Here is a 12,132-nt window from a genome sequence, read left to right as displayed (position 1 = left end):
TTGATAAATAAATCTATTTTGCCTATAGATAAGAATTAATAACATCATGAGAAATGAAATCATGCCCTACATGTTTTATAACCTCCTTTCACTTGGCACTATATTGCAAATATTTTCAACACTTGCCCTTCTACAATGATTTTTTTTCTTTTGTTTTTTTTTGTCACGAAGTCTCGCTCTGTCACCAGGCTGGAGTGCGGAGGCACGATCTCAGCTCACTGCAACCTCCACCTCCTGAGTTCAAGCGATTCTCCTGCCTCAACCTTGTGAGTAGCTGGAACTACAGGCGTATGCCACCACTCCCGGCTAATTTTTGTATTTTTAGTAGAGACGGGGTTTCACCATGTTGGTCAGGTTGGTCTCAATCTCTTGACCTTGTGATCTGCCTGCCTCGGCCTCTCAAAGTGCTGGGATCACAGGCTTGAGCCACTGCGCCCGGCCTCTACAATGGTTTTTTAAAAAAGACTGAAAGATATTCCACTGAATATCTATGGATAGTGACAACACTTTCAGATGTAACTTTCCCCTTCTATCAGGCAAAACAGCTAAAGCCCACACAGTTCCATGGACCTGCATCACCATCTCATCTCTTTTACTTCTCCTTCTCCTGTTTCTGTTTTTCTTCTTCCTCCTCACTCTTGTTTTTCTTCCTTTTCCACTTTCTTCTCCTCCCTCCTATTTCTATTCTTTCTCCCTTTTTCCATCTTTCTCTTCTTTTGATATTATAACAGAGCTGGTCATTTGCAGAGATGTCAGGCCAGTAAGTAGATTATGTGAGTGTATATGCATGTGTCTCTGTGTATTTTTTTTAAATTTAAATTTTTAGAGAAGGGATCTTGCTCTGTTAGCCAGGTTGAAGTGTACAGGCACAATCATAGCTCACTGCAGCCTTGAACTCCTGGGCTCCAGTGATCCTCCCTTCTCAATCTCCCGAGCAGCTGGGACTGTAGTCACAAACCACTGTGCCTTGCCGCCTGTGTGTTTTGATGGCTGCACTGCTGGTCTGCTGAGTCACTAAAGGCACATCTTGGAGACAACCTCTGAAAGTCAATCAGTCTTCAGGGAGCTCATTAGAAATATTCAAGGTGGTAGACATGGGTTCAATATAAGACAGGCCTTTCTTTTCTTTGTTGGGTTAGAGAAACACAGAACTGAATTAAATCATCTTGAGTAGTGAGTTGCCTGGTACTGGTTGCATTCAAGTAGAGGCCATTTGACCACTTCTTATAGGCATTGTGTTCCTAGACAAAAAAACAAACCCAAATTTTGTCCTGAACCAGATTTTCCCCAAAGCTTCCCCAAAACATTTTAGTCTAGCTATACCTTTAGGTTAGATTCAGTGATCTCTAAATCTGATACTTCTTCCAAGTATCAGATTCTCTGATTCCATGATTTGCGACATAGACTATTTTCTAAGGTCCTAGTATTTAACTTTCTGAAATGGATGCTGGCAAACAGGCTTACTTGGAAAAGGAGATTTAACTAATTGCAAATAATGAGATTTCAGTTTATTTGGAAATTTTAGTAATTCATGCTTTCCACACCCCTCATTTCTATAGGTACACGAAGGGATGTTTTAATGATGAAAGTACTAAATACATGTGGAAGCACACAGGGTGGATAACATACATACATTCTAGACGGATAGATGTTAATTTCTACCTGCGTGCTTGAATAAGCTACTAGGTCCTGCATGGAATGTCACACTAAAGACCCTTTAAATGCCTTGGCTGAGCAATTTGGCTGTACCCCATTTTCCCATTTCAAAACATTTCAGATTCCCTTTGCTCCGTGAAATGCATGAAAGCTGCTTCTGACCACAGAGACTAATGTGCTATCCCTTTTATCTCCAAAACGGGCTCCCAATTGGTTCCAGGGAAAGTGATTTCCTCAAACTTGGTTGCCAGCTGTAATTGGCTTATATGTGACCCATCCATTACTACATGCTCATTAGAGCTGGGTGCCGGGGTCTCTTCGGTCTCTGGCAAGCAGCTGGACCAAGCAACATATGCTGGCTGGTGTGGTCATAGAGCCCTTGGAATTAAGAGGTCTACTCTGTCTATGTTCTCCATGCCCTGTTGGATGAAGCAGGTCCAGTACGAAGACTTCCCTTGAAGCCAGGCAGACACTGGGAAACATCGGAGGAAAAAAGACTTGCCCCCTTCCCCTCATTTCCTTCTTCTGTTCTTGGTTCATAGGTAGCAGCAATACATTATACAAACTGCTTGGGTTTGAACATGACTTTGCCACCTAATAACTGCAAAACCTCAGACAAGCTTCTAAGAATCTCACTGCCTCAATCTCCTCACTGGTAAAATGAGAATAATAATAGTGCCTACCTCATAGTATTGTTGTGAGGACGAAACTGGTTAATGTAAATAAAACCCTTAGGACAGTGCGTGGTAAAGTCAGGAGGGCTGTGCACATGTTTGTTAATAACATTCGATTCAAAGGACCCAATGCTTACTATGAACTGAGCGCAGGCTCCAGGCTAGGGGCTGGGAACATGTGACCATCACCCTGGAGAGGCTCTCATTTGCAGAGCCCCAGGGAGAGGTGATCAACTTTTCCTCTTCCTCATTTCTTCCCTTCCCATATTTCTTCTCCTCCCCGTCTCTTCCCTTCTGTATCAGGTTTCTCTTGCCGCTGTAACAAATGCTCGCCAACTTCCTGGCTTATAACTAAACAAATTTATTGTCTTACAGCACTCTAGGTGGGAACTCTCACTGGACTAAAACAGTCAAGGTGTCTGCAGGAAGGTGTTCCATTCTGGAGGTTCTAGGGGAGAATTTGTCTCTTTGCATTCTCAGCTTTTAGAGGCTACCCCCATTCCTTGGCTCAGGATCCCTTTCCCATCACTCTGAATTCTCTGATGCTTCTGGCTCCCTTTTTCTCACATAAGGACCACACTGTGTTTACATAGGGCTAACCCAGAAAATCCAGGATAATCTCTCCATCACAAAACCCTTGATTTAATTGCTGCAAAGTCTCTTTTGCCACAGAAGGTAGCAGAGTGACAGATTCTAGGATCAGAACATAGCTACTGGTGTGGAGGGGTGCTTTATTCTGCCTACCATGTATTTTTCCTCCTTCCTTTAAAAAATGCTTGTCCTATTCATGAGCTTCCTTGAACCACTGTGGAGCATCAGGGGAGCTTGGTTCTAGGCCTGACACTCTCTCCGATTTGCCCTACATGGAACCTTGGGTAAGAAATAACCCCCATGTCTGCAACACAAGAGGTTGGACTTGTCATGCCGTATTTCACTTCATGTGTGCAAAAACACCATTTCCTTGATGTTCTTTTGATAGATCGGAGAAATTGATCTGACTCTGATGCTGCTGAGCCCCTGAGCCCCTGCCTTGCTTGCTGCGGGGGAATTGGCTTTGCTTGTTGGAGCATTCCTCGTTCCCCGTTGTTCCAAGCTTGTGGCCTCCCAGAATGCACGCACATCAAGTGGGCTACTCAGGTTTTCACACTATTGGTCTCTAATGCCACCGCTGAGATGTCCATCGTCCCAGCCCATGTAGTCCCCTTTAGGTGTCATGTGTGCAGCTAGGGGACTTTGTTGGCTCTGATGACCCCACTGCCTAGTGCCCTGGCACCCTGGGTGCACCTTGTAGCCCTTCCTCCTTGAGGCTTAACCACCTCAGGAAACAGGGGCTGAGGCCCTGGACCTGCTGACCTCCCCCTGTTCCCAGGCTGGGGGACATTTTCTTGGTATTTCCCTCTTGCTACACTTGGTGCAACCTCATCAAAGGGCTTTTTACGAAGTCCAGGGGGAGAAATGTCTTTCAGGCAACGTCAGCTTTGTACTTTCCGATATCAACTCCTCCTGAAGCAAAAGGTTCTGCCTATCTGCTTGAAATAAACAAACAAAAAATTAAACAATATAAATTCATTTGAGGGGATCAATAAATTATCATGCCTCAAATCGTTTTCTTTTTTCTTTTTGAGACAGGATTTCACTCTTGTCACTCAGGCTGGAGTGCAGTGGTGCAGTCATAGCAACTGCAGCCTTGAACTTCTGGGCTCAGGTGATTCTTCCGGCTCAGCCTGTCTAGTAGCTGGGACTACAGGCATGCGCCATTGCTTCCAGCTAATTTTTAAATTTTTTTGCAGAGAAGAGGTCTCACTATGTTGCCCAGTCTTTGAAAGTTGAAAGTTTTCAAACAGTATTCTAAAAATCCCCTTGGTTCTTTGGAGGAGAGATCTAATGGGTGGAGTCCTAGATCTGCCTCCCTCACTTCAATCAGAGTAGCCACTGTGATGTTGGTTTTATGTATTGAAGATTCTCCTAAGATTTTATTTAGAGGAAGGATTCTGTGGTTAAAAAATATTTGAAACCACTGGAGTAGATGATCTCTGGGGCTTCAGTCAGTTCTAAGGTGTGTAATTTTTATAAGTTTCAGCAAATTCAGCAGCCTTATGAAGAAATCACTTATTCTTTATCATCTGGTTTTCTATTTAGCCAGAGTCTTTTGTTAATAAAAATATCTGTACAATTTATCCACAGCACAATATTCTTTATTCATAGCAACACAGTATAAGACTTTGGGAAGCAGAAAGTCTGATCTGTATCCCTTATTTTTATTTATTTAGGATGTGTTTTTTTTTGACCTACAATTATTTCATCAAAGGAGATGAACATTTAAAGATGATAGAATACATATGCATGCGTACACACATACAAACATATAATATATATAAAATGATAAAATGCATGGTCATGGGAGACAATCTGGAAAATACAGAGCAGCATAAGAAGAAAATAGAGATCACCAATAATTCCAGATCGGTCACTGTTAATGGTTTGGTATGTTTTCTATCAATATTCAAAAAAATTATGTAAACAATGTATACACAAATTATTAGTACAAAATAGGGAACACACCACGTTTGTAGTTTTATGAGTTGACTTTTTCATATAAAAATCTCATGACCATTTTTCTTGTGCCATAAACTTTTTTAAAAACATAATTTTTTTTTTTTGAGACAGAATCTTGCTCTGTCACCCAGACTGGAGTGCAGTGGTATGATCTCGACTCACTGCAACCTTCTTCTCCTGGGTTCAAGTGATTCTCCTGCCTCAGCCTCCCGAGTAGCTGGGACTACAGACGTGTGTCACCATGCCAAGCTTATTTTTTTTTTTAAGTAGAAACGGGGTTTCGCCATGTTGGCCAGCCTAGTCTCGAACTCCTGACCTTAGGTGATTCACCTGCCTTGGCTTCCCAAAGTGCTGGGATTACAGGTGTGAGCCACTGTGCCCCACTGTGCCCAGCCAAAAAAACCCACATGATTTTAATGAGTGTGTATGGCTCTATTACGTGCCATATATATAAAAAAATATATATTTTACCAAGTTCCCTATTACTGGATATTTGAAATATTTCTACTTTGTTATGATTATCAATGAGTATGATGAACATGTCCATAGACTAATCTTTACTTACATTTCTAAACATTTTTCTGAGATGATTCAAAGGTGTGAATTTACTGAATCAAAGGATATAAACTTTTTTTTGCCAAAGCTGTTGATACATATTTCTAAAGTATCTTCCATAAAGTATATGGCTTTATACTTCCATCAGCTCTGCTGGAGTCTTGGTCTCACCAAATCTATACTAATGGTATCATTAACAATTTGCTAATTGTTAAATGAAATGTTAGTGAGAGTTTTAGTGTCATGTGTAAATTGTCAGATTCTCATACTTTATTTTATTTTTATTATTATTTTTGGGACTGGGTCTTTTTGTCACCCATGTTGGAGTGCAGTGGCACAATCATGACTCACTGCAGTCTTGACCTTCTGAGCTCAAACGATCCTCCTGCTTCAGCCTCCTGAGTAGCTGGGACTACAGGTACATGTTACCACACTTGGCTAATTAATTGTTTTTTCTTTTTGTAGAGATGGAGTTTTACTCTTGTTGCCTAGGTTGGTTTTGAACTGCTGGGCTCAAGTGATTCTCCTGCCACAGCCTCCCTAAGTGTTGGAATTACAGGTGTGAGCCATCATGCCTGACCATTGTTTAAAAAGTGGCAATCTATGTAGCTTTTAAATTAATGGCACATGCCAGCATCTCCAATGGAGATTTTTTTTTTACTGAAAAACAAAAAATGCACAAATAAGAACAGGTCTAAAATAAGCCAGAGTGTTTACATACAAAAATGGAAAAGGAGAAAAAACCCACAGTCTTCCAATTCTGACTAATCCACTGCTAATGTCTGAATGTGTACCCCCAAATTCACACCTTGAAACTTAATTGCCACTCTGATAGTGTTAAGTGGTGAGGCCTTTTGGAGGTGATTATGCCATTGAGGGTGATTCCCTCATGCATGGAATTAGAGCCCTTACAAAGGGCTTGAGGGCGGGCGTTCATTTGTTCTCTCTCTCTTTTTAGACAGTCTCGCTCTGTCGCCCAGGCTAGAGTGCAGTGGTGAGATCTTGGTTTACTGTAACCTCTACCTTCTGGGTTCAAGTGATTCTCCTCCCTCAATCTCCTGAGTAGCTGGGACTACAGGCGCATGCCACCACACCTGGCTAATTTTTGTATTTTTAATAAAGTTGGGGTTTCACCTTGTTGGCCAGGCTGGTCTTGAACTCCTGGCCTCAAGCGATCCTCCTGCCTCAGCCTCCCAAAGTGCTGACATTACAGGCATGAAACACCGTGCATGGCCTCAAAATACCATAGCATAATTAGTGGGAGAGAAGGCATGTGGCAGTTAGTGTACTTAGTGGTCAGGTGACACACTAGCAGCATGTACTGTCTGCAGTGAATGGCTACCACTCTATCACATGGAACCAGACTGCAGACAGAGGTGGCTACTGCGATAATATTTCTTCTGTCTTTTCTAAATCACCTGTAAAAGATTTGCTAATTAGCCCACAGTATCAAAAATGGATTTTTATTGGTGACTCTAGTGGCTGTTAATTAGCTTGATGAATGTTCAACCTGAGCTTCAGATACGCAGTCTGGGCTAAAATCTGTAGCTCAGAGACATTCCGCTCCTTTGCATGAACTTAGCGAGGCTTGTAGCCTGCACCTTTAGGGATGGCACCTGAACTGGAACGGGTTTCCTCATCAGTCTTGTGTCCAGCCACTTCTCTAAGAGGTTTCTGATCATAATGATTCTGACCAACAATTTGTAAAATCTTGCTCTAATCTGCTTTGAATAAACTTTCATACAGGGAAAGATTAGAGCACCTGAAAGGTCAGAAAGCCGGGACTTCATCAAGCCCCAGAACGGACTGGATGAAGTGCTTAGTGCCTGCTTTGCTAAGGAATGTTTATTTATTTATTTATTTATTTTTTTTATTGCATTTTAGGTTTTGGGGTACATGTGAAAAACATGCAAGGTTGTTGCTTAGGTGCATACGTGGCAGTGTGATTTGCTGCCTTCCTCCCCTTCACCCATATCTGGCATTTCTCCCCATGCTATCCCTCCCCAATTCCCCACCCCCCCGCTGTCCCCCCCACTCCCCCACAACAGACCCCCATGTATAGTGCTCCCCTCCCTGTGTCCATGTGTTCTTCTTGTTCAACACCCGCCTATGAGTGAGAACATGTGGTGTTTGATTTTGTGTTCTTGTGTCAGTTTGCTGAGAATGATGGTTTCCAGGTTCATCCATGTCCCTACAAAGGACGCGAACTCCTCGTTTTTAATGGCTGCATAATATTCCATGGTGTATATGTGCCACATTTTTCCTGTCCAGTCTATCATCGATGGGCATTTGGGTTGGTTCCAGGTCTTTGCTATTGTAAACTGTGCTGCAATGAACATTCGTGTGCATGTGTCCTTATAGTAGAACGATTTATAATCCTTTGGATATATGCCCAGTAATGGGATTGCTGGGTCAAATGGAATTTCTATTTCTAGGTCCTTGAGGAATCGCCACACTGTTTTCCACAATGGTTGAACTAATTTACACTCCCACCAACAGTGTAAAAGTGTTCCTATTTCTCCACATCCTCTCCAGCATCTGTTGTCTCCAGATTTTTTAATGATTGCCATTCTAACTGGTGTGAGATGGTATCTCAATGTAGTTTTGATTTGCATTTCTCTAATGGCCAGTGATGATGAGCATTTTTTCATATGCTTGTTGGCCTCATGTATGTCTTCTTTTGTAAAGTATCTGTTCATGTCCTTCGCCCACTTTTGAATGGGCTTGTTTGTTTTTTTCTTGTAAATCTTTTTTAGCTCGTTGTAAATTCTGGATATCAGCCCTTTGTCAGATGGGTAGGCTGCAAAAATTTTTTCCCATTCTGTTGGTTGCCGATTCACTCTATTGACTGTTTCTTTTGCTGTGCAGAAGCTGTGGAGTTTGATTAGGTCCCATTTGTCTATTTTGGCTTTTGTTGCCAATGCTTTTGGTGTTTTGGTCATGAAGTCCTTGCCTACGCCTATGTCCTGAATGGTTTTGCCTAGGTTTCCTTCTAGTGTTTTTATGGTGTTAGGTCTTATGTTTAAGTCTTTAATCCATCTGGAGTCAATTTTAGTGTAAGGTGTCAGGAAGGGGTCCAGTTTCTGCTTTCTGCATATGGCTAGCCAGTTTTCCCAACACCACTTATTGAACAGGGAATCCTTTCCCCATTGCTTGTTTTTATCAGGTTTGTCAAAGATCAGGTGGTTGTAGATATGTTGTGTTTCCTCCGACGCCTCTGTTCTGTTCCATTGGTCTATATCTCTGTTTTGGTACCAGTACCATGCTGTTTTGATTACTGTAGCCTTGTAGTAGAGTTTGATGTCTGGTAGTGTGATGCCTCCTGCTTTGTTCTTTTTGCTTAGAATTGACTTGGCTATGCGGGCTCTCTTTTGGTTCCATATGAAGTTTAAGGTGGTTTTTTCCAGTTCTGTGAAGAAGGTCATTGGAAGCTTGATGGGGATAGCATTGAATCTGTATATTACTTTGGGCAGTATGGCCATTTTCACGATATTAATTCTTCCTAACCATGAACATGGAATGTTTCTCCATCTGTTTGTGTCCTCTCTTATTTCGTTGAGCAGTGATTTGTAGTTCTCCTTGAAGAGGTCCTTTACATTCCTTGTTAGTTGTATTCCTAGGTATTTTATTCTCTTTGTAGCAATTGTGAATGGCAGTTCGTTCTTGATTTGGCTCTCTTTAAGTCTGTTATTGGTGTATAGGAACGCTTGTGATTTTTGCACATTGATTTTGTATCCTGAGACTTTGCTGAAGTTGCTTATCAGTTTCAGGAGCTTTTGGGCTGAGATGAGGGGGTCTTCTAGATATACAATCATGTCGTCTGCAAATAGAGACAATTTGACTTCCTCCTTTCCTAATTGAATACCCTTTATTTCTTTTTCTTGCCTGATTGCTCTGGCTAGAACTTCCAGTACTATATTGAATAGGAGTGGTGAGAGAGGGCATCCTTGTCTAGTGCCAGATTTCAAAGGGAATGCTTCCAGTTTTTGCCCGTTCAGTATGATATTGGCTGTCGGTTTGTCATAAATAGCTTTTATTATTTTGAGATACGTTCCATCGATACCTAGTTTATTGAGGGTTTTTAGCATAAAGGGCTGTTGAATTTTGTCGAAGGCCTTCTCTGCATCAATTGAGATAATCATGTGGTTTTTGTCTTTGGTTCTGTTTATGTGGTGAATTACATTTATAGACTTGCGTATATTGAACCAGCCTTGCATCCCCGGGATGAATCCTACTTGATCATGGTGGATAAGCTTTTTGATGTGCTGTTGTAATCGGCTTGCCATTATTTTATTGAAGATTTTTGCATCTATGTTCATCATGGATATTGGCCTGTAGTTTTCTTTTCTTGTTGAGTCTCTGCCAGGTTTTGGTATTAGGATGATGTTGGTCTCATAAAATGATTTGGGAAGGATTCCCTCTTTTTGGATTATTTGGAATAGTTTCAGTAGGAATGGTATCAGTTCCTCTTTGTATGTCTGGTAGAATTCGGCTGTGAACCCATCTGGACCTGGGCTTTTTTTGGGTGGTAGGCTCTTAATTGCTGCCTCGACTTCAGACCTTGTTATTGGTCTATTCAGGGTTTCGACTTCTTCCTGGTTTAGGCTTGGCAGGAGGCAGCTGTCCAGGAATTTATCCATTTCCTCCAGGTTTTCTAATTTATGTGCATAGAGTTGTTTGTAATAATCTCTGATGATGGTTTGAATTTCTGTGGAATCTGTGGTGATATCCCCTTTGTCATTTTTTATTGCATCTATTTGATTATTCTCTCTTTTCTTTTTTATTAGTCTGGCTAGTGGTCTTTCTATTTTGTTGATCTTTTCAAAAAACCAGCTCCTGGATTTATTGATTTTTTGAAGGGTTTTTCGTGTCTCTATCTCCTTCAATTCTGCTTTGATCTTAGTTATTTCTTGTCTTCTGCAGGAATGTTTATTTAATTAATGTTGGTAGCTGTGACTGTTGGCAATCCAGGTCAAGAGCTTTCTTTCCCTAAATCAGAGATCACAGAGGTGTCAGTGGAGGGGTTAGCCTGTGTGAGGTAAGGTCTGTCTGGCCTTCCCTCTTCTCCCAAGTATGAGGATGAATGAGGATGGATGAGCCTATCTAAGATCTACATCTGATTTGATTCAGGGAACCTCATTTGAGTTCCAACAGCAGCTCTGGCTCTTAAAACACTAAAAAAAAGGGATGGTGCAGTAGCTGACATCTGTAATCCCAGCGCTTTGAGACGCCAAGGAGGGTGGATCATCTGAGGTCAGGAGTTTGAGACCAGCTTGGCCAATATGGCAAAACCCTGTCTCTACTAAAAACACAAAAATTAGCTGGGTGTGGTGGTGTGCACCTGTAATCCCAGCTACTTGGGAGGCTGAGGCAAGAGAATCACTTGAACCTGGGAGGCAGAGGTTGCAGTGAGCTGAGACTGCGCCATTACAGTCCAGCCTGGGTGACAGAGTGAGACAGTCTAAAAAAAAAGAAAAATGAACAATAGTAAAAAAAGAGGCCGAGCACAGTGGCTCATGCCTGTAATCCTAGCACTTTGGGAGGCTGAGGCAGGTGGATCACAAGGTAGTTCAAGACCAGCCTGGCCAACATGGTGGAACCCTGCCTCTACTAAAAATACAAAAATTCGCTGATCATGGTGGCATGTGCCTGTAATCTCAGCTACTCTGGAGGCTGAGGCAGGAGAATCACTTGAACCAGGACCCAGGACGTGGAGGTTGCAGTGATCGGAGATCGTACCACTGCACTCCAGCCTGGGCTGGAGTGAGACTCTGTTTCAAAAAAATAAAAAATAAAAAAAAAAAAAAAAAGAAGAAAAAAAAATAAAGAGAGAGAGAAAGAAAGAAGAGCTTAACTACTGCTTTTTAAGCTTCTGTGTGTGATTTTCCTTTTGAAGAATCCCTTTAATGTTGGACATCCATAATGGATGTAATATGAAAGACAAACAAAGGGAACACAGAGGCGCAAAGTCCCTGGTGTGGCTATGTCAAGTGACTGAAAGGCTACGCTGGCTGTGACACTGAGCCCCACATTTGCATTTCTAACTGTGACCTGGGGGCTGATCTGATGTATGAACAGGGAAGGTAGCCTCTCACCCGGATGGTGTCCCCATAACCTTTTTCTGTCACTGCCTCCTGAGAGCATGTTAGGAAACGTTTTCTAACTTGGTTGGCATAAAAGGCCACTTAGTGTAATAAGCTTGAAATATTCTACAATACTTCTCCTGTTACACATGTAAATTCAGTTTCTGACACATAATGGGTGCCAATAAATGTTTGTTCAATTACAGGCGCCTATCACCACGGCCAGCCAATTTTTTTGTATTTTTAATAGAGATGGGGTTTTACCATGTTGCCTGATGGGTAATCTTTCAATGCTCGCCCCTCCCACCCTCCTCCCTTTTGGAGTCCCTAGTGTCTACTGTTGCCATCTTTTTGTCCATATATTCTCAGTGTTTAGCTCCCACTTAAAGTGAGAACATGTGGTATTTGATTTTTTTAAAAAAATTAAAAAAAAATTTCAACAGCGTTGAGAGTACAAGTAGTTTCTGGTTACATGGATGAATTACGTGGTAGTGAAGTCTAAGATCTTAATGCACCTGTCACCCGAGTAGTGTACGTTGTACTCAATATGTAGCTTTCTAAATCCCTCAGCCCCCTCTCACCCTCCCCGTTCTGAGTCTCCAATGTGC

This window comes from Aotus nancymaae, unplaced genomic scaffold (genome assembly GCF_030222135.1).
Source record: "Aotus nancymaae isolate 86718 unplaced genomic scaffold, 86718_ANA_hifiasm-v0.15.2.pri h1tg000030l, whole genome shotgun sequence".
NCBI classification, from domain to species: domain Eukaryota; kingdom Metazoa; phylum Chordata; class Mammalia; order Primates; family Aotidae; genus Aotus; species Aotus nancymaae.
Note: the sequence above shows the minus strand (reverse complement) of the source record.